This window comes from Dromiciops gliroides, chromosome 1 (assembly GCF_019393635.1).
Source record: "Dromiciops gliroides isolate mDroGli1 chromosome 1, mDroGli1.pri, whole genome shotgun sequence".
In the NCBI taxonomy this organism is placed as follows: domain Eukaryota; kingdom Metazoa; phylum Chordata; class Mammalia; order Microbiotheria; family Microbiotheriidae; genus Dromiciops; species Dromiciops gliroides.
In genome coordinates, this window is record NC_057861.1 from 69,274,643 (window position 1) to 69,298,536 (window position 23,894).

A 23,894-nucleotide genomic window follows, 5' to 3' on the forward strand; every position below is an offset into this window, starting at 1 on the left:
CAATTGCCTCACCAAAAAAAAATGAGTGTTAGAAAAGTTAGATATGATAGATGTCTGGAGAAAACTGAATGGGGATAGAAAGGAGTATACCTTTTTCTCAGCAGTACCTGGCACATATTCAAAAATTGACCATATAATAGGGTACAAAAACCTCGTAGTCAAATGTAGAAAGGCAGATATAGTAAATTCATCCTTCTCAGATCATGATTCAGTAAAAAAAAAAATTACATGTAATAAAGAGCTGTGGAAAGGTAGACTGAAAATTAATTGGAAACTAAATAATTTCATTTTAAGAGTGAGTGGGTCACACAACAAATCATAGAAACAATAACTTTATCCAAGAGAATGACAATAATGAGACAACATACCAAAACCTATGGGAAGCGGCCAAAGCAGTGCTTAGGGGAAATTTAATATCTCAAACTGCTTACATTAATAAAAAAGAGAAAGAGGAAATCAATGAATTGGGCATGCAACTTAAAAAGCTAGAAAAAGAACAAATTAAAAATCCCCAATTAAGTACTGTAAAAAAATTTAAACTATAACTATAATTAATCTTAAAAATTATATAACTGTACTTATATGAAAAATTATAAATATAAGAAAAATTATATCTATAGAAAAATTATAATTGGGTTGTAAGTCCCTTCGTGGTCACCATTCAAATGTAAGAATATTTTAAACTAACTGGGTGCCTAATCTGACTGGGGGCCTGTGGATGTTTGACTGGCTGGCTATCTGACTGCTCTTAATTTAATTTGGGTGCTTTATAAAATTTCTCCACACTGCTCCACTCCCAAATTGATAAGCAAATGATTAAGAAACCTCTTAATTAAATAATCAAAGCAGAGTTTATTTATAAAAATCAATGTAAGAGATAAGGGTAAAGAAATGCAAAGTTATACAAGACCTGACTGCTTTTAATATAATAAAGGTCATTAGGCCTCTTGCCTTAGGGCAAGCCTCCAGCTGCGGCTGCTTGGACCTGTTCCCCTCGCCTGGAACTTTCTTAGTGTCCTCCTGCATCTCTGTACCAACCGACCTTCTTCTAGTGTTCCCCCTTTCTACCTAACTTCCCTCTCTGTACCATAGTGATGAACCCTGAAAAGCCCCTTACTCCCTACCACTCCTTCCTCTGTCTGCCTCCCTCAGCATCTTTTCTCTCACCAACCTGCTTCTCCTTGCATTCTCTTAGTCCTCTGGCATCCCCCCTTTCTGTCTCACAACCCCATTATACACCTTCCTCAAACCTCCCCTCAAACCTCAGGCTCCCTGCACCTCCACACACACCAAGCTGAGAGGAGAAGCCCCATGGGCCTTACGGGATGCCAGGTTGGATGGCTGGGGGAAAAGCCCCAGCTCCCTCCTCCCTGAGGGGATCTACCTCAGAGATCCCAGGTTCATCCAGGCCAGCCTGTGTGGAAGTCCCAGGCATGCAGCAGGGGGCACAGGCCCCTCAAGCCCTGGTTGTGGTGCACATGGCAGACTTGAGTCTGCCCAAAGGCAGGGTCCCCAAATCACAATAAATTCCCACAATACTAAATTAGAAATCCTGAAAATTAAAGGAGAAATTAATAAAATTGAAAGCAAGAAAACTATAGAATTAATCAATAAAAATAAGACCTGGTTTTAGGAAAAAACAATAAAATAGATAAAGCATTGGTTAATTTGATTTTTAAAAAATTAAGAAGAGGGGGCAGCTAAGTGACACAGTGGATAGATCACTGGCCCTGGATTCAGGAGGACCTGAGTTCAAATCCAGCCTCAGATCCTTGACACTTACTAGCTGTGTTACCCTAGGCAAATCACTTAACCCCAATTGCCTTACAAAAAAAACACAAAACAAAACAAAAAAAGAAAGAAAAAAAAACCAAATTACTAGTATCAAAAATGAAAGGAGTGATTTCACTACCAATGAAATAGAAATTAAAGCAATAATTAGGAACTATTTTGCCCAACTGTATGCCAATAAATTTGACAATCTAAATGAAATGGATATTTACAAAAATACAAATTGCCCAGGTTAACTGAAGAGGAAATAAAGTCCTTAAACAAGCCCATATTAGAAAAAGAAATTGAGCAAGCCATTAATGAACTCCCTAAGAAAAAATCTCCAGGGCCAGATAGGTTTACAAGTGAATTCTACCAAACATTTAAAGAACAATTCATTCCAATATTATACAAATTATTTGGAAAAATAGGTGAAGAAGGAGTTCTACCAAATGTGTTTTATGACACAAATATGGTGTTGATACCCAAACCAGGCAGAGCCAAAACAGAGAAAGAAAATTATTGACCAATTTCCCTAATGAATATTGATGCAAAAATCTTAAATAAGATATTAGCAAGGAGATTACAGCAAGTGATCATCAGGATAATACACTATGACCAGGTGGGATTTATACTAGGAATGCAGGGCTGAGTCAACATTAAGAAAATATCAACATAATCAACCACATCAATAAGAAAACTAACCAAAATCATATGATTATCTCAATAGATGCAGAGAAAGCTTTTGACAAAATACAGCACCCATTTGTGATAAAAACACTAGACATCTTAGGAATAGGTGGAGCTTTCCTTAAAATAATAAGCAGTGTCTACCTAAAACCATCCGCAAGCATTATATGTAATGGAGATAATTTAGAGGCCTTCCCAATAAGATCAGGGGTAAAACAGGGATGTCCATTATCACCTATACTATTTAATATTGTACTAGAAATGTTAGCTTTAGCAGAGAAGATAAAGGAATTAAAGGAATTAGAATAGGCAAGGAGGAAACAAAACTATCACTCTTTTCAGGTAATATGATGGTATACTTAGAGAATCCTAGAGAATCAACTGAAAAATTAACTTTAGCAAAGTAGCAGGATATAAAATAAATCCACATAAATCATCAGCATTTCTATACATGACCAAAAAAGTCCAAGAGATAGAAAGAGAAATTCCATTTAAAGTAATGGTTGACAATACTTGGGAGTCTACTTGCCAAGACAAATCCAGGAGCTCTATGAACAGAATTATAAAACACTTTTCACACAAATCAAATCAGATCTAAATAAGTGGAAAAATATTAATTGCTCATGGAAAGGCCAAGCTAATATAATAAAAATGACAATTCTACCTAAATTAATTGACTTATTCAGTGCCATACCAATCAGACTACCTAAAAATTATTTTATAAAGCTAGAAAAAATAATAACAAAATTCATCTGGAAAAACAAAAGGTCAAGAATATCAAGAGAACTAATGAAAAAAATGCACAGGAAGGTGGGCTAGCTGTCCCAAATCTGAAACTTTACTATAAAATGGCAGTCATCAAAATTATTTGGTAATGGCTAAGAAACAGAGTGGTGAATCAATGGAATAGGTTAGGCACAGGACACACAGTAGCAAATGACTTCAGGAATGTACTGTTTGATAAACCTAAAGACTCCAACTTCTGGGATAGGAACTCAGTGTTTGACAAAAACTGCTGGGAAAACTGGAAGATAGTATGGCAGAAACTAGGTATAGACTAACATCTTACACCTTATACTAAAATAAGGTCAAAATGGGTACATGATTTAGACATAAAAGGTGATACCATAGGTAAATTAGGAGAGGAAGGAATAGTTTACCTCTCAGATCTTTGGAAATGAGAACAGTTTATGACCAAACAAGTGATAGAGAATATTATGAAATGCAAAATGGATGATTTTGATTACATTAAATTTAAAAGGTTTCATACAAACAAAAGCAATGCATCCAAAATTAGAAGGGAGGCAGAAATCTGGGAAACAATTTTTATAGCCAGTACTTCTGATAAAGGTCTCATTACTAAAATATATAGGGAACTAAATCAAACTTATATGAATCCAAGTCATTACCCAATTGAGAAATGGTCAAGGGATATGAACAGACAGTTTTCTGATGAAGAAATCAAAACTATCTATTGCCATATGAAAAAATGCTCTAAATCACTATTGATTAGAGAGATGCAGATTAAAACAACTCTGAGGTACCACCTGACACCTATCAGATTGGCTAATATGACAAAAAATAAAAATAATAATTGTTGGAGAAGCTGTGGGAAAATTGGAACACTAATGCATTGTTGGTGGAGCTGTGAACTGATCCAGCCATTCTGGAGAGCAATCTGGAATTATGCCCAAAGGGCTATAAAGCTGTGCATACCCTTTGACCCAGCAATACCACTTTGGGGTCTTTTCCCCAAAGAGATCATAAAAAAGGGAAAAGGACCCACATGTACAAAAATATTGATAACTGCTCTTTTTGTGGTGGCAAGGAATTGGAAATTGAGGGGTTGCCCATCAATTGGGGAATGGCTGAACAAGTTGTGGTATATGAATGTAATGGAATGCTATTGTGCTGTAAGAAACAATGAGCAGGAGGAGTTCAGAGAAACCTGGAAGGACTTGCATGAACTGATGCTGAGTGAGATGAGTAGAACCAGAAGAACATTGTACACAGTATCATCAACATTGAGTGTTGATCTACTGTGATGGACTAGATTCTTCTCACCAATGCAATGGTACAGAAGAGTTCCAAGGGACCCATGATGGAAGGGGATCTCCAAATCCAGAAAAAAAAAGAACCGTGGAGTAGAGATGCTGATCGAACCATACTATTTCTTTTGCTTTTGGTGCTGTTGTTTTTCTATTTTGAGGTTTTTCCTCATTGCTGTGATTCTTCTCTTATAATATGACTGGTGCAAAAATACGTTTAATGTTATTATGTATATATGTATATACATAATAACATTATATATATAATATATATATAATAACCTATATCAGATTACCTGCTGTGTAGGGGAAGGGGGAGGGAGGGGAGGGAGAAAAATCTGAAATTGGAAAGCTTGTATAAACAAATGTTGAGAACTAAAAAAATAAAAAATAAAATGATCCAAGACTTAAAAAAAAAAAGATAAAATAAATAAATAAAAATTTTTAAAAAGATTATTCAACTCGACACTGATACATGAAACACGCGCATACTTAGAGACAATGCAAAATCTAGTAAACCTAAAAGATGAACAGCTCTTGTTGTGAGAGAGCTCATCAGATATCACATCCAAATAGCAGCCCTCAGTGCCTTGTTTCATTCAGGGCTGCTACTTGGATGAGATATTTGCTGCATTTAACAAGGCTGTCAAATGAAGGCCAGCTTACTGAAGCTGGAGCTGGATACACATTTTTCTGGAGTGGCCACAGTGAAGAGGAGCACTCTCAAGCTGGTGTAGGTTTTGCAAACAAGACTAATCTAGCCAGGGGGCAGCTAGGTAGCACAGTAGATAAAGCACCAGCCCTGGATTCAGGAGGACCTGAGTTCTGGTTTCAGACACATGACATTTCCTAGCTGTGTGACCCTGTGCAACTTACTTAACCCTCATTGCCCTGCCCCCCCCCCAAAAAAAGACCAATCTAGTCAATAAGCTTGTATGCCTACCAAAAGACCTGGAGACCCTCTTTATCAATGTGTCAAAAGAGGACAAGCTTATAATTCTTGGTGACTTTAATGCTAGAGTAAGCTCAAACTACCAGATGTAGCAGGGAATCCTTGGGAGGAATGGAGTTGGAAATAGCAACAGCAATAGTCACTGAATACTAAAGACTTGTGCATCTCATGACCTAATCACCAACACTGTCTTCCATTTATCTAAATGCAATAAAACTTTGTGGATGCACCCTCACTACAAACATTGGCATTTAGGTGGAGCTGTGAACTGATCCAACCATTTGGTAGAGCAATTGAAACTATGTCCAAAGGGCAATGGGACTGTACATACCCTTTGTTGGTTTTTTTTTTTTTTAGTGAGGCAATTGGGGTTAAGTGACTTGCCTAGGGTCACACAGCTAGTAAGTATTAAGTGTCTGAGGCCGGATTTGAACTCAGGTACTCCTGACTCCAGGGCCGGTGCTCTATCCACTGCGCCATCTAGCTGCCCCTGTACATACCCTTTGACTCAGTAATACCACTACTAGGTCTTATCCCAAAGAGATTGTAGAAGAGGGAAAAGCACCCACATGTACAAAAATATTTATAGCCGCTCTTTTTGTGGTGTTAAAGAATTAGAAATTGAGGGAATGCCCATAAAATGGGGAATGGTTAAACAAGTTGTGGTATATGAATGTAATGGAACACTATTGTGCTGTAAGAAATGATGATCAGGAGCATTCAGAGAAATCTGGAGGGACTTATATGAACTGATGCTGAGCAGAACCAGGAGAACATTGTACATAGTAACGACAACATTGTGTGATGGTCAACTGTGATAGACTTGGCTCTTCTCAGCAGTGCAATGATCCAAAACAGTTTCAAAGAACTCATGATAGAAAATGTTCTCCACATCCAGAAAAAAGAACTGTGGATTCTGAATGCAGATTGACCCATACGGTTTCCACTTTTTGGTAGTTTTTTCTCTTTTTTGAGGTTTTTCCCTTGTGTTCTGCTTCTTTCACAACATGACTGATGCAGAAATAGGTTTAATGTAATTGTACATATATAACCTATATCAGATTGCTTTCTTCTTGGGGGAGGGAAAGGTGGGAGACAAATCTGGAACTAAAAATCCTATGAGGGGCAGCTAGGTGGTGTAGTAGATAAAGCACTGGCCTTGGATTCAGGAGGACCTGAGTTCAAATCCAGTCTCAGACACTTAACACTAGCTGTGTGATCCTGGGCAAGTCACTTAACCCTAATTGCCTCACCAAAAAGATCCCCCCCAAAAAACACAAATATCCTACGAAAACAAATGTTGAAAACTATTTTTATGTGTAACTGGAAAATAACAAAATATCTTTATGATTTAAAAAAAGAAAACTGAATGATGTAGTTGTTCTAATAATTTTCATATAATAATCATTAAAAAGTCCTAGTAGAAAGGGACGGGACACAGCCGTGTGTTCCCTGAGTGGTAGTGTTATTCAGTTGTATCCCCAGTGGATTTGGGGCTCATCTGCGCCACCGTGCTGGTGGTGTCTGTGTCTGTGACAGTCTTTGTCTGGACTTGCTGTCACCAACAGAATGAGAAGAAGCACAAGACACCCCCTTACAAGTTTATCCACATGCTCAAGGGCATCAGCATCTACCCTGAGACACTCAGCAACAAGAAGAAAATCATCCCTGTGAGAAAAGACAAAGGTAGCCCAGGGTGGGATGGTGGATGAGGGAATCTATTGGTGGATGCGGCCGAATTGGGTTTCCTAAGCCGAGAGAAGAGTCCTGGGGTACTGAGCACTAACCCTTGTATAGACCAGCTCCTCATCAAGGTGGACTACGGGGATGAACTGAGCCCAGTTCAGAGCTTGACCCCTGGGGAAAGCAAAACAGCTTCCCCATCTTCCCCAGAAGACGATGTCATGCTGGGGTCCCTTACCTTCTCAGTGGACTATAATTTCCCATAAAAGCCCTGGTAGTGACAATACAAGAGAGCCATGGGCTGCCAGTGATGGATGACCAGACCCAGGGTTCCGATCCCTACATCAAAATGACCATCCTCCCAGACAAATGGCACCATGTGAAGACAAGAGTGCTATGCAAGACGCTGGACCCTATGTTCGATGAGACCTTCACTTTCTATGGCATCCCCTACATCCAGCTGCAGGATCTCGTGCTACACTTTCTGGTGCTCAGTTTTGAGCAATTCTCCTCATTGGCAAGGTCATGGTACCACTGGCTGGGGTGGATCCCAGCACTGGCAAGGTTCAGCTGACCCAGGACATCATCAAGAGAAATATCCAGAAGTGTATTAGCAGAGGGGAGCTGCAAGTATCCCTGTCCTACCAGCTGGTGGCCCAGAGAATGACAGTGGTGGTCCTTGAAGCAAGACACTTGCCAAAGATGGATATCACCGGTCTCTCAGGTAATCTCTATGTCAAGATGAACCTCTATTATGTCAGGAAGCTCATTACCAAGAAGAAAACCCACATGAAGAAGTGCACTTCCCCACTGACCTGCTGCCTGACATCAGTATTGAGTTCCTCGTCATCGATTTCAACCACACCACCAAGAACGAGGTGGTGGGGAGGCTGATCTTGGGGCCCACAGTGTCACAGCTGCAGAACACAGGTGAGAGGTCTGGGAGAGCCCCCGCAAACCAGTAGCCAAGTGGCACAGTCTGAGCGAGTACTAATCATTACCTCCCCACCAAAACCCAGGCGGGGTAGGTGGGATGGGGAGAGGATTGGGGGGAGGGGAGGGAGATGATGGAGAGAGGCAGACTCAAAACCTCATTTTAGTCATAGAAGAAACTTTTGTACAAAACACAACCCACAAAGGACATCTCACACAACCCCAGCAATAGATTGGTTCTTTGGTTCCTAGTAATGATGGGTTTTTTTCCTTTTACAAAGGCACTAGAAATTTTTTTTAAAAAAGGAAAAAGGAAAAAAATGAGGAAAAAAGAGGGAAAGACCCCCATACAAGTCTATATATAACAATGTAACCACATAATTGCATGTCTAATACAAACTGAAGCGATTAGTGTAACTTCCAATATCGAGTTACAGTTTTAATCCATGAAAAAGTCATGTTCTGTGCTGAATTGTGTTTGCTGAGGTTCACCTGAAACTAGCCTCTCTTTACCAGGCTTCTCTGGTGGGTGTTGTGATTTGTTTGGTTGGTTTTTTAATTCCAAATTTTGCCCTCGAACACCTCATCTCCTCATCCACCATCTTGGTCTTGGCCTCCTTTCTGGCCTCCTCCCAGGGAATGGGAGAGATCCCTGGCTGCTGCCAAACCAAGGAATGAGCCAAAAGCTAAAAAGTCTGCCCTAGGTCAAGGGGGAAAAAATGGGGCTGGGCAGTAGAAAGGATTATATTTTGTTTTGTTTTGTTTACCAATAGAAAGAAAAATCTAGCTAAATGAGCTATGGGAATGGCTGACAGATCCTGTCTCTTGATTGCATATAGGTAGGAAAACACTTGAGCTTGACCTGGTGGAACTTGGGTTTGTGACACAGGCAGACAGGGGAACAGTTAACAGTAACTGGGGTGGGGGGTGAGATTTCCCCATAAGGGCCACGGAGGTGTCAGTTCAGAGGATCTCTTACAGCAAAAGGGGTGGGGGGAGGGAAGGGAAATCCAAAGGGCCAGGACCCAAAAAGAATGTTATTGTCTTGAGATTTGTGTAATGGTCCCCAAATACCATATTCAGTCTCTTTCTAGCTGAGAAGGATCAGGGAAGAGAGGAGAGAAAGACACCTGCTTGCTCATTTTGCTGCTATATATAGAAGTCATGCATTGGTGACTGGACTAAAATGACAGTGTTCTAAAGGGTTAGATGGGCCTTTGGTTTTCTAAACATTGTCCAAGGAGTTTCTCTGGAATGGCCTAGAGCCTTATTTGGGGGGTTGACTTTTGTTCTCTAAAGAAAATATTCTCAGAAATGACTGGGGCAGCTAGATGGTGCAGTGGATAGAGCACCGGCCCTAGATTCAGGAGTACCTGAGTTCAAATCCAGCCTCAGACACTTAACACTTACTAGCTGTGTGACCCTGGGCAAGTCACTTAACCCCAGTTGCCCTGAAAAAACAAAAAAAAGAAATGACTCTTCCTTGAAGTTTCAGTGATGGGCCTTAGAAAATGATGGTGAGGATGACATAAAGGGTAATCATAAAAACTCACATTCTTATAGAGCTTTCCAAGTCAAAAAGTGCCACCCTCATTAAAAGATGTGTCACCACCACCCTTGGATTTCTGTAGCACCTTTTCCACCCTGCCCAAGCCCCCAAAGGTACAAAGTACATGTATAACCTCACTGAGTTTCCAAACATCCTGGGAATTGGGGGAGAGGGGGAGTGGTTTAGAGATGTTAATCAGTTTCTCATATATGGTGAAACACGGCCCCTTGAGCAATTCAGCCCTTTGTCCAGGGTCTCAAGGCAAGTCACTGGTTGAACTGGGAAGAGAATTCAGGTCTCCCAGTCCAGTGATCTCTCCCTTAGTTTTCAGATGGTTTAAAGACTCAATTCCCCCTGAGGATAGCCTAAATATTAATGGAACACATAATGCCACACAGGGCATCCCTTGGGCCCACAGAAGGAATCGGAAAAGTGACTAATTGAGCCAGGGCCCCGATGATCATCCATCTATGTACCAGTGAGGTATCACTACACTTAAAAGGTTCTCCCCAACTTGCTTCCAAGGAGGGCTACAGAAAAGTCAGGTAGCTTATCAAAGGATGTCCATCTTGCCTTGAACCTTCCAGGTAGCTCTGCAGACATAAAAAAAATACAAACAAAACCCTCCCACCTCACTCCTCCCAAAAGAACAACAACAAAAATCCTCTTTTTTTTTTTAAATCACCATCTCTTGAAAACAGGAAGATTTGAGTAGGTAGATAACAAGAGTGCCCCCACCCCAGTTCTTTCCCTTCCTCCTCAAGCATTCTAGCTCTCATTTCCTCCCACCTTTAAGTTGTGTTCAGGTGATTGGTCTCTGTCCTGTGCCCCAAGGACTGTAAATACTGTATCATACATAGAAGAAAATAAATTTTTTTTGTTTTCTAAAAGCTCACTTTGAGATAGTTTAATGTAAATCCAACAGGTGCATTTTGAAGTCCGTTTAGGAAGAAATGGAAATGGTTCCTTTTCATTGCCTTAATGCCTAAAGATCAGAAATCCCTGAGCATCCCCACTTCTGTTTCCATCCCAGAAACAATGCAAAACAACTGGTGGAGATAGCTGGGCCTTGGCCCCACTGTGTGTGTGCCTCTATAGCTCCTCCTGACATAAGTTTGGGAAAACTGCCTCTCTCCTTCCCCCACCCCCCCACTCTCCCACCTCCCTTGGTAGCTTTATTCTTCCCATCCTTTGGATCTCCTGAGTAGTGAATGGGTGGGGAGGGGATGGGGAACAGTTAACAGTAACTGGGGTGGGGGGTGAGACTGACCTCCATGACTGTCTTTCTTAGAAAAAGACAGTGTTGGGGATAGGGGTGGCTACACCAGATGTTCCCCACCTACCTCAAGCTTGATCCATTGGTGACCTTGACTTTATTGACCCAAAGTTTCATACCTGGCTGTGGTCCTCAGGCCTGTTCCTTCCAAGGCTCAAGGTCAGGGCAGAACCAGAGGACTGTCTCCTCCTAGGAATCATTTGGTAGGCAAGAGAGTCACAGCCTCACTTTTTCTTTTTTCTTTCCTTTCTTTTCCACAAGACTCTCTCTCTAGGGGCCAGGAATAGGTTTGGGTAATTGTCATTGTCTTTGGAGAGTTACCCTGCCTCTGGGCATCTCCTTTCTAGGAAGAATAGAGCTTTTATCAGCATCAAAAGCCCCCTTTTAGAGTGGCTCCTTTTTTCTAGCTCTTTCTGGAGAGGAGCCACCAAGAGAAATGCCCCTGTTGAATTGGAATAGAGCTTGTTTCCAATCCGAAAACCAGACACAATTGGTTTTCTGGACAGAGACGGCTTGTTCACGGGAGGGACTGAGGAGGGCAGGCCGCAAGTCTGGAAAGGCTCTCACCATCACCAAGGTAGGGACATTGCTCCCACTACAAATCCCTCTCCGACGTCGTCTTTCTTTACCTTGTATCTTCTCTTGTAAAAAATGAAACTCAGAAATGTCTAAAACAAATAAAACAGTGTGTCAAAAAAATTTTAAAAAGAAGAAAAAAAAAACAGAAAAACATCTAACATGAACTGTGTGACATTGCATAATGCTGTGATGCTAACCTTAAATTATGTAACGCTATCTTGTATGTTGGATTTGTTAATGCACAGTGCGAATGCAGAATAAAGACTGATTCATCTTCAAAAAAAATCCTAGTAACACAAAAAATGGCATTTAATAGACTATGATTATAACGAGACAAGACAGACAGGATGTTAGAGTGACAAAGATAATGTGTGGTGCAGAGTGCTACACTGATCATAAAAATTATCTTCTCCAAGTTAAATATTCACAAAAGCAGTGGCCCCAAGTCAAAAATGACTACCAAGAAAACAATGTCAATAGATTAGAACTCTTCTCTGAGCAGGAACAGTTTGGTGCTAACTTTCAAAGAAAGTTGATCCAACACACAGTTAGCAACAGTGGAGCATAAAAGGAGTGGACAGCTTTCAGAGATTTGGTGTACAGCACTGAATTTGCTCATCTCAGTCAGAACACTCACAAACATCAAGCCAGGTTTGATGAAAATGATGGGGAAATTCAGATGCTACTAAATGAAAAATGAGAAATCCACAGACTTTACCAGCAGGTCAGTTTGTCCATCCCTAAGAAGGTAGAATTTAACCCCATCAAAAATAAAATATAAACAAAGCTTAGAGAGATGCAGGAATTTTGGCTCAGTAAGAAGGCAGATAAAATTCAATTTTGTGCTGATGTACTGACATTCTAAAGCACTTTTAGGATGTCTTGAAGGCTATTTATTTGAAGTAGAGAGATACACACAGAGTAAAGGTAAAAGGCTGGAGCAGAATATATTATGCTTCAGCTGAAGTAAAAAAAAAATAGGGATAGCAATTCTTATCTCAGACAAAGCAAAGGGAAACATACATCTAATTAAAGGAGATAAGGAAAGAAACTACATCTTGCTAAAAGGTACTATATACAGTGAAGTAATATCAATGCTAAACATATGTGCACTAAGTGGTATAGCATCCAAATTCTTATAGAAGTTAAGTGAGTTACAAAAAGAAAGAGACAGCAAAACTATACAGTGGGGAACCTCAATCTCTGAAGAAAATTGAATGGGGATAGAAAGGAATATACCTTTTCTCAGTGGTAATGGCACCTATAGAAAAATTGACCATATATTAGGGCATAAAAACTTTGCAATCAAATGCAGAAAGGCAGAAAAATAGATGTATCCTGCTCAGATCATGGTGCAACAAAAATTATGTGTAATAAAAGGCCATGTTAGGGGCAGCTAGGTGGTGCAGTGGATAGAGCACTGGCCCTGGAGTCAGGAGTACCTGAGTTCAAATCCGGTCTCAGACACTTAACCCTTACTAGCTGTGTGAGCCTGGGCAAGTCACTTAACCCCAATTGCCTCACTAAAAAAAAAAAATAAGGCCATGTTAAGATAGACTGAAAATTAATTGGAAACTAAATAATCTCATCCTAAAGAATGGGTCAAACCACAAATCATAAAAACAATAATTTCATCAAAGAGAATGACAATAATGAGACAACATACCAAAACCTATGGGATACAGCCAAAACAGTCATTAAGGGAAATTTTATATCTCTAAATGCCTACATGAATAAAAGAGAGAAAGAGGAGATCAATGAATTGGGCATGCAACTAAAAAAGCTAGGAAAAGAAAAAATTAAAATTCCCCAATTAAATACCAAATTAGAAATTCTGAAAATTAGAGGAGAAATGAATAAAATTGAAAGTAAGAAAATTATAGAATTAATAAATCAAACTAAGTGCTTGTTTGATGGAAAAAAACCCTGATAAAATAGATAAACCTTTGGTTAATTTCATTTAAAAAGAGAAAGAACTGCCAAATAATAACAACAACAATAATAATAATAAGGCAGCTATGTGGCACAGTGGATAAAGCACTGGCCCTGGATTCAGGAGGACCTGAGTTCAAATCCAGCCTCAGACACTTGACACTTACTAGCTATGTGACCCTGGGCAAATCACTTAACCTTCATTGCCTCACCAAAAAAAATCCCCCCAAAAAACCCAAAAATCCTATGAAAACAAATGTTGAAAACTATCTTTATGTGTAACTGGAAAGCAATAATAATAATAATAATAATAATAATAATAATAAAAAGAGAAAGAAGAACACCAAATTGCTAGTATCAAAAATGAAAAGGGTGAATGTATCACCAATGAAGAAAGAATTAAAGCAATAATTAGGAAATTTTTTTACACAACTATATGCCAATAAATTTCACAATCAAAATGAAATGGATGAACATTTTATTGTGTGTGTGTGTGTGAGGCAATTGGGGTTAAGTGATTTGCCTATGGTCACACAGCTAGTAAATGTCAAATGTTCAAGGCTGAATTTGAACTCAGGTCCTCCTGACTCCAAGGCTGGTGCTCTATCCACTGTGCCACCTAGCTTCCCCTAATGGATGAACATTTACAAAAATATAAATTACCCAGATTAACAGAAGAGGAAATAAAATATTTAAATAAGCCAATTATTTAAAAAGAAATTGAACAAGCCATCAATGAACTCCCTAAGAAAAAAAATCCAGGGCCTTATGGATTTACCAAACATTTAAAGAACAATTAACTCCAATACTAAATAAAGTATTTGGAAAAATAGGAGTCCTATCAAATTCCTTTTCTGAGACAAATATGGTGTTGAAACCTAAATCAGGAAGAACCAAAACAGAGAAAGAAAATTATAGACCAATTTGCCTAATGAATATTGATTGATGCAATCATTCTAAATAAAATATTAGCAAAGAGATTACAGCAATTGATCACCAGAATAATACAATGTGACCAGGTGAGATTTGTACCAGGAATGTAGGGCTGGTTCAATATTAGGAAAATTATTAAACATAATCGACCACATCAATAACAAAACTGATCAAAATCAGATGATTATCTCAGTAAATGCAGAGAAAGCTTTTGACAAAATACAGCACCTATTCCTATTAAAAACACTAGAGAGCATAGGAATAAATGGAGCTTTCCTTAAAATGCTAGACAGTATCTGTCTAAAATCATCAGCAAGCAATATATGTAATGGGGATAAGTTAGAAGTGCTCCCAATAAGATCAGCGATGAAACAAGGATGTCTATTATCATCACTATTCTTCAATATTCTACTAGAAAAGTGATCTTTAGCAATAAGAGAATAAAATTTGAAAAGAAATGAGAAATTGAAGCAATTAGAATCAGTAAGTAAGAAACTGAACTATCACTCTTTGCAGATGATATAAAGCTATACTTGGAGAATCCTAAAGAATCAACTAAAAAACTACTTGAAATGATGAACAAGTTTAGCAAAGTTTAAGGATATAAAATAAACCCTTATAAATCATCATCATTTCTATATATGACCTACAAAGCCTAGCAGCAACATATAGAAAGCAAAATTCCATTTCAAATAACTGCAGACAATAGATAATATTTGGGAGTCTACCTGCCAAGGCAAACCCAGGAACTATATGAACACAATTACAAAACATTTTTCACAAAAATAAAGTCAGCTCTAAACAAATGGAAAAATATCAATTGCTCATGGGTAGGCCTATCTAATATATTAAATATGACAATTCTATCAAAATTAATTGACTAATTCAGTGTCATACCAACCAACTACCAAAAATTATTTTATAGAGGCAGAAAAAATAATAACGAAATTCATGTGGAAGAACAACGGAATAGGAAAAAATGCAAAGGAAGGTGGCCTAGCTGTACCAGATCTAAAATTATATTATAAAGTAGCAATCATCAAAACTATTTGGTTCTGGCTAAGAAATAGTGGTGGATCAGTTGAATAGTTTAGGCACACAAAACAGATCAGGAAATTAATATAGCAATTTCCTGTTTGATAAACCCCAAGACTCCAGCTTCTGGAATAAAAACTCACTATTTGACAAAAACTGCTGGGAAAGCTAGAAAATAGTATGGCAAAATTTAGGCATAGACCAACATCTTACACTGTTTATCAAAGTAAAGTCAAAGAGATATGTGATTTAAACATATAGACTGATATCATAGACAAATTAAATGAAGAAGGAATAGTTTACCTGTCAGATCTATGGGAATGGGAAGAATTTATAACCAAAGATTTATAATCAAAAATGAGATAGAGAACATTATGAAATGCAAAATGGATAATTTTGATTACATTAACTTTTTAAAAATTGCACAAACAAAAACCAAGGCACCCAAAATTAGAAAGTAAGCAGAAAGCTAGGAAATAACTTTTACAGCTAGTGTTTCTGATAAAGGTCTCATCTCTCAAATATGTAGAGAAATGAATCAAATTTATAAGACTACAAGTCATTCCCCAGTTGAGAAATGGTCAAAGGATATGAATGGGCAGTTTCGAGATGAAGACATTAAAGCTATCTATAGTCATATAAAAAAATGTTCTCAGCTACTATGGATTAAAGAAATGCAAACTAAAACTACTCAACCTCACACCTATTAGATTGGATAATGTGACAGATAAAAAGGTAAATGATAAATGTTGCAGAAGATGTGGGAAAATTGGAACACCAATGCATTGTTGGTAGAGTTGTGAACTGATCCAACTATTCTGGAGAGCAATTTGGAATTATGCCCCAAAGGCTATAAAACTATGCATACCCTTTGACCCATAAATGCCACCATTAGATCTTTATCTCAAAGAGATCATAAAAAAGAGAAAAGGACCCACATGTACAAAAATATTTATTACTGCTCTTTTTGTGATGACTGAGAATTGGAAACTGAGGGGATGCTTATCAATTGTGGAATGGCTAAACAAGTTGTGGTATATGAATGTAATGGAAGACTATTGTGCAGGCATATTTCAGAAAAACCTGGAAAGACTTACATGAACTGATGCTCAGTGAAGTGAGCAGAACAAAGAGAACATGTTACACAGTGGCAGCAACACAGTGTGATGGTCAACTGTGAAAGACTTAATTAGTTTCAGCAATACAATGATCCAAGACTCATGGTGGAAAATGCTCTCCACATCCAGAAAAAGAACTAAGTAGTCTGAATGCATACTGAAGCATACTATTTTCACTTTTGTTGTTGTTGTTGTTTTTGTTTGGTTGGTTGGTTTTTCTTTTTTTGGCTTTTCCCTTTTTTTTCTGATCCTTCTCTCAGAATTTGACTAATGTGGTCATATGTTTAACATGAGCGTGATGTATAACCTATATCAGATTGCATGTTGGCTTTGGGAGGGGAAGGAAAGGGAGGGATTGAGAAAAATTTGGAAGGCAAAAATCTATAAAAATTAATATTCAAGGGGCAGCTAGGTGGCGCAGTGGATAGAGCACTGGCCCTGGAGTCAGGAGTACCTGAGTTCAAATCTGACCTCAGACACTTAACACTTACTAGCTGTGTGACCCAGGGCAAGTCACATAACCCCAGTTGCCTCACACACAAAAAAAAAAAGTTTTAAAAAAATGAATGTTTAAAGCTATCTTTGCATGTAATTGGAAAAAATAATATAAAATACTATTTGAAAAATGCAAGATGTGAAAATTTAAAGAATACAAATATTCACATGAGCTGTTTATGCCTAACCCTTGGTAGATCATTCCAAACTCACATTGGTCTGAGCAGCCACAGTCAGATACACTGTATCTTGACTCTCACATGGTGATGTCATTTTGGTCCTCTTCAAGAATGAAGGACCAAAACCAACCATCTGCACCCAAACTACTGTTCTTTCACTCACTTTGTTTTCTCACTTCCTAGGGAAGTAGGGCTGACTCACATCACAGTTCTAATGGGTGTGGGGGCAGCTCAAGAGTTGGAAGGAATGGGGAAGTCAAGAAGCCACAATGTGCTGAAGGCCAATGACCTCAGCAGGCAAGAGCTGCACAAAGAACAGTCTGAATTCTTTTTTTCTGTGGTGTTTGACAAAGCATTTTCCTTAACACAAAGTCCCAGAGTAGGCAGGATAGCATTTTTGTCCCCATCTTACACAAGAGGAAAGTACAGCTTAGAGAGGTGGTGACTTGCTGAGAGTCACAGCTGTAACGATTGGAATGACGCCACCTGCTGGAGACTTACTGTAGAAGAGTTCTGCCCATGAAGCGAAGATCTTTGAGGGCAAGACCAGGAGTCTTTTCTTTGGCATCAGGAAGTGACACGGACTAGTGGGAGGAGGAAGGAAGAGACTGGCGCTCGGTCTCGGGCTCTTTCCGGAGGACGCTAGTGGAGAGGGGAGCTAGAAATGTGCTCTCCCTTTAATAGATAGGAATCTAGGCCTTTCTCTCTCTCTTTACCAAATTCTTATTCTCCTTAATAAATGCTTAAAAGTCTAACTCTTGCTAAAGCTTATAATTTATTGGCGACCACTCATTAGATATTTTAGACAGTTTAGCTAGAATTTTAGCCCTTAACATCTATACAGATGGTTCCTCATTTATGAGAGAGGGAACCCGTTTTACTGGAGCTGCTGTAGTTTCTGATTATGACACCCTCTGGGCAGCTTCTCTGCCTTGCCATTTTAGTGCACAGGCTGCTGAACTTGTGGCTCTTACACAGGCCTGTAATATAGCCAAAGATAAGAGTGCCACCATTTTTACTGACTCGAAATATGGCTTTGGCATATGCCACTTTATTGGTATGATTTGGCGTCAACGAGGCTTTCTAACATCCTCGGGCAAGGCTATTGCCAATGGGGACCTTATCAAGGACCTCTTAGATGTCCTGAAACTGCCTTCTTCCCTAGCTGTTGTACATTGCCCTGCCCACACAGGGAATAGTGATCCTGTTTCAAAGGGAAATGCACGAGCCGATTCTGCAGCCAAGCTTGCTGCATTAGAAGCTCCTGAACATGTATTTAACCTTTCACCTTCTGAGGATATTCCTTCCAACCTAACCTATGACGATTCTGAAGTAGAAAAGTGGAAAAAGAAATTTAAGGAGAAACAGATCAATGGCATCTGGGTGTCTCCGGAAGGTAAGCCATTTCTTCCCCGGAAATTCTACCACCAGGTATGCCTCTCTGTTCACAGAAAAGGCCATTTTGGTACACAAGGCATCGTAGACTCTATTAAGAGAACCTGGATAGCACCAGGTGTGACTAATACAGCATCTCGAATCTGCTCGGGCTGCTCCACATGTCAGTCTTATAATCAGTATGCTTTTAAGGCCAAAGCTTATGGAGGGCGTCCTCTAGCATATACACCTTTTGAGCACTTACAAATTGATTATATTACTATGCCAAAAGCAGGACATTATAAATTTTGCCTTGTTATAGTTGATCAGCTCACTCAGTGGGTAGAGGCATTTCCCAGCCCCCGAGCCACAGCCGCTTTTGTTGCCAAAATTCTTCTTAAAGAGATAGTACCTCGTTTTGGCCCACCAGCCCACATCGATTCTGACAAAGGCACACATTTCACTGATTCGATTTTATCCCAAATCTACTCTTTCTTGGGAGTGACTCCAAAATTCCACACGCCCTACCATCCACAAAGTTCAGGCCAAGTTGAACGTATGAATAAAGAGCTTAAGAGTATGATTGGCAAATTATGTACTGAAACCCATTTGAAATGGCCTGATGTTCTACCATTGGCATTATTCTATCTACACAGTAGACCAAGAGGAGAACTTCATATATCTCCTTATGAAATGCTTTTTGGTCACCCTCCTATCCAAGCTAAAACTCTTTCCCCAGTTTATACATCACTGGTGGGAGGTGATACTTCTGTTGCCTCCTATATACAGGAATTACAGACCAGGCTACGTGAACTCCATGAGGCAGGAGCTGTGGTCCAGGCAGGACCATTAGACTTTTCATTGCATAACTTCAACCCAGGAGATAAAATATATGTAAAGAATTTTCAGAGAACCAGTGGAACCCAACCTGCCTGGGAAGGACCTTTTCAGGTATTATTGACAACTCCTACTGCCATTAAAATTGGTGAAAAAGACTCATGGATTCATTGCTCTCATGTAAAGCCTGCACCATTCATAGGTGAAGAGATTTCAGATAGACCTGAGGTAGACGCTAAAGAGGTAAAAACCCTAACGATAGCAACTGTTAAAGAGCAAAAAGAGTTCAGAGGAAATAGACAGTTCCCATTTGATAATCCCACTGATCAGTTAAATGCTTTGGGACTCAGTCTTCGTAAAGTATCAGGAGACGGAAATTGCCTTTTTAGGGCTTTAGCAGACCAGCTAGAAGGTCACTGTAGAAATCATCTCAGACACAGACAAGAAGCTGCTTCTTATATGATTAACCATAGACAAGAGTTTGAGTCTTTTAGAGTAAATGACTCCCCCTTTGAAGAATATGTTGACAAATTAAAGAAATTTGGAAAGTGGGGAGGAAATGATACAATTGTAGCATTTGCTAAGCAGCATCAGCTGAATGTGATGGTTCACCAGTTAAATCGGCCTTTATTGAAAATCAATGGCACAGACAAAACTGATGCTAGAGAACTCCACATTTTCTACCATAAAGAACATTATGACAGCATTAGAAAGATCAATGACAATTCAGAAACCCCTGCCACTTTGGCATGCAGAGAATTGGGGAACCAGTTAAAACAATGTGGCATGCCCCAAACTCTAGCAGCTTAAATACCTTATAATTTAACAAGCATTTCCTTCTACAGGCAAACCACTAAAGCACATGGCCTAGTTTTCTGGCCCACCTCAACTATTTTTTTTTATTAATTTTTGTTTTTTTTGTTTTTGTTTTGACTTTTGAAAGGCACTGAAAAGACCTGGAATTGACCACAACTTTAAGTTCTTTAAGAGCACAAAAGGGTACTTAGCGAATCTTTTGCTTTTTATTTTTTATTTTTGGTTTTGCTTTGGTTTGGTTTTTTTTGACTTTTGTTTCTTTTGCTTTTCTTTAAAACCAAATTTTGTAAACTAAGTGATTATTCAAAGACATTTTAAGTATATGCTGTGGGTGAGGCTATCGGGCCTCAGAAGCTACCAGAATTCTTTTTTTTTTTTTTTACTCTTTCTTTTTGAGAGAACCATGAGTTCTAATGAGTTTTGTTTTATTTATTTATTTTTCTCCTTTCTCTTGTATGTTGTTCTGTTTAACTAAAAAATACCAGAAATTGCTTGATACCTCACTGAAAACATTGAATATTGAATCTTGCTAATTGAAGTCTTACTTCTTTTTGATAAATTAATCACCACTTTAAGTATCTGCTACTGTTATACTAGAGAATTCATGTACAAGATGATATGGTTTACTTGCTAAAAGAAGATTATGTGATAATGTCTAAAAGAAGATTATGTAATAATGTCTAATGTAATCAGCTATTTACATTCGTTTATTATTTATATGTCATTATACTCTGGGTATGGTTTGGAATTATTGTATATATCACTAATATATTCTCAGTTATGCAGCATAGCACGCATTTTTACCATCATACTGTCTTTGGTGAAATTAATGAGATTTTGGAAGTATGGAAACTTATCATTTCAGAGACTAACTTGCTGTGAACTCTGATGCAGGCCCTGGAGAGAATATATGTGCAACAAAAGGAGAGACAGGTATACGTAAGTCCATGGTTTGCTTATGATGGTGACTATGGAGAGCACAATTACTAGGCACAGTCCAGTATTCATCCTCTCTCCCTCCTAATTTAACCTAATTTAACTGAACTTAATTATCTTTTTATCTCACTCAGTTGAACTCACCTGTGGCCTAGCACAATCATAACATTTTCAGGTGTCATGAACACATACTAAATTTGGCTTTGATCCAGACACATGGTGGTAAAAAGTGTTACAGATTGCATAACTACCTCAACCCTCTATTAGAAGTCTAAGGATATAAAGGAGGGAATGTAATGGAATTTATTAATTTGATCATTGACAATGCTATGCTAAGGTTTAGTAAAAAATACAGCAATTCAAACAGTTAAAGAAGATAATCCAGCTTTCCAGACCAGAGTCCAGAGTCCAGAATCCAGACCAGAGTCCAGAATCCAGTTTTCCAGACCAGAATCCAGTTTCCTCCTGATGACATCTTACCACTTCAAGAAGACAAGAGAACTCTTCTACAGTAAGTCTCCAGCAGGTGGCGTCATTCCAATCGTTACACAGCTACTACTCTGTTCCCTCTGTCACGTTGCCTCCAGGGATGGAGTCTGACCATGGACAAGATTTAGAACTGGAAGAGGCCATGAAGAGATCCTCTGGCACAGTCTTTCTCATTTTACAGAGGAAGAAACTGAGGCCAGAGAGGGAAAAGAACTTTCCTATGGTCATAGAAGTAGCAAGTTAGGATTAGAATCCAGGACCTCTAAGCACAAACCCACTTGTCTTTTTACTCGCATCATGCACCTCCAGCCACAAACCTCCAGTTTGGATCAGAGGAGCTTGGACAAAACTGGGGGAAAGACAATTTCCCCATAAACCTCTTCTTCCTCCCCACAAAGAACCTCATTGGCTGTTCCCACCCTAGGATGTGGCTCTGCCAGCACCTGTTCTTCATGATTTTCTCCTCTAACCTGACTCCCAAAAGGTACTGCTTGCCTTCAGTGTTACAGGACTTGGCAGGGCAGAGGCCAAAGGGAAGGGGTCAGGGGCTAGTTATAGAATAACAGGTAGAAGCTGGGAGAGGCTAAAAGACAGAGGGTGGCAGATGGAAAGATAGAGGTTGGAGGACAGAGGGTAGCAGATGGGGGGAGGACAGGTACACAGAGGGATAAAGGGAGCAGGACAGAAGGTGGCACACAGAGGGAGGAGGGGACAAAGAGTGACACCCAGGGGGATAGAGGCAGGAGAGAAGGTGGAAGACAGGGATGGAGGCTGGAGTGACAGATGGGAGCAGGAGAGGCATGGAATAGGTTCTAGGAGCAGAGTACAGATGGGGGAAGACCCCAGAGGTCAGAAGACAGAAGGCAGAAGGCTGTAGCCATGGGACAGAGGACAGAACATGAGGAAATCCCACCCAGGACCTCCTGCTGCTGGGCCAGCCTCCCCAGTTGCCTTAGACTGTTGATCCCCCACCACCCCTCCTGATGGAACCCAAGGGCATCCAGGAGCTGACTGTCTTACCCAGAAAGAGGCCTCGGGTCAGGGTTGGCATGACTCGATCACTACGCAGGAGGGAAGGGGCAGGAGTGGTTTATTGCTGGCTCCCAGAGGACTGAGTTGGCAATGGCAGTATCAACTGGAAGAGCTGGAATGGGTGATCTGAGGGGCAGGGCTCCCACTGGCTGAGCCTTTTATGTGGGGGTGGCTCCTAGGCAAGACCCTCCCCTGAACTCATCCAATAGGGTCAGTTTCAGGAGGGAATGAGACTCCTAGAAACCAGTTCGTCACTCAGCCTAGCCCAAAGTACACACTCATAACAGAGAAACACCACATGGCAGTGAATAGGGCATGCACACACACAGAGCAGCACAAGGAACACAAAGATACAGGCTAGCACAAACCCAGAGACACGCTTGCAGATGCTGGACAGTGCACACATATAAACAGGACACTGCCACAGACAGAGATAAACACAGGACACATGCTCTCAATAGAGACAAGCACAGGCCCCTGCCCATGGAAGAATGCCCGTGAAAACACAAGCAAGGACAGAGGTAAGTAATTAAGTCTCTTGTTTTTCTACAACAATTAAATACACACATAGACAGCCAGCTGCTTCTGGGGAGTTTGCACCTTTGTGTTTGCTGATATTTTCACATGAATCCTTAGTGAATGTCCATACATGGATGTCTGTTTTAGAACAAACCATTCTTTCCCCTGACAATCTATAAGTCAGAGGCAGTGTGGTATAATTGTTAGAGAGCTGCCCTTGAAGCCAGGATGATACAGTCAGGTCCAGAAACCTGATCACTGGCCAAGTCATCTAGCTTCTTATAAAAGAGGCCACTCTTGCTCTTCTTCTTAGCGCCATCTTGCTGACTTCCACTGCACCATGAGAGCCAAGTGGAGGAAGAAGTGGATGTGTAGGCTGAAACGCAAGAGGAGAAAGATGAGGCAGAGGTCTAAGTAATCTGACTGTGCTGAGCACTGAGGCTACAGAAGCAGAGATGGAATGACCCTTGGTGACATTCTCAGGAAGGCAGAACCCTGGAAACATCACTCCCTACAAAGCACTGTGCTGGGGCAGCTGGGAGGCACAGTGGATAGAGCACTGGCCCTGGATTCCAGAGGACCTGAGTTCAAATCCACTCTCAGACACTTGATACTTACTAGCTGTGTGATCCTGGGCAAGTCACTTAACCCACATTGTTCCGAAAAACAACAACAACAAAAATAAATAAACAAAGCACTGTGCTGCTAACTCTACCATA

General features: G+C 39.8%; 1 pseudogene; it reads left to right on the plus strand.

Moving 5' to 3' along the window:
• The first annotated feature begins 1,325 nt into the window (after positions 1-1,325).
• LOC122745473 lies at positions 1,326-8,137 on the plus strand (annotated as a pseudogene).
• Positions 8,138-23,894: the final 15,757 nt, after the last annotated feature.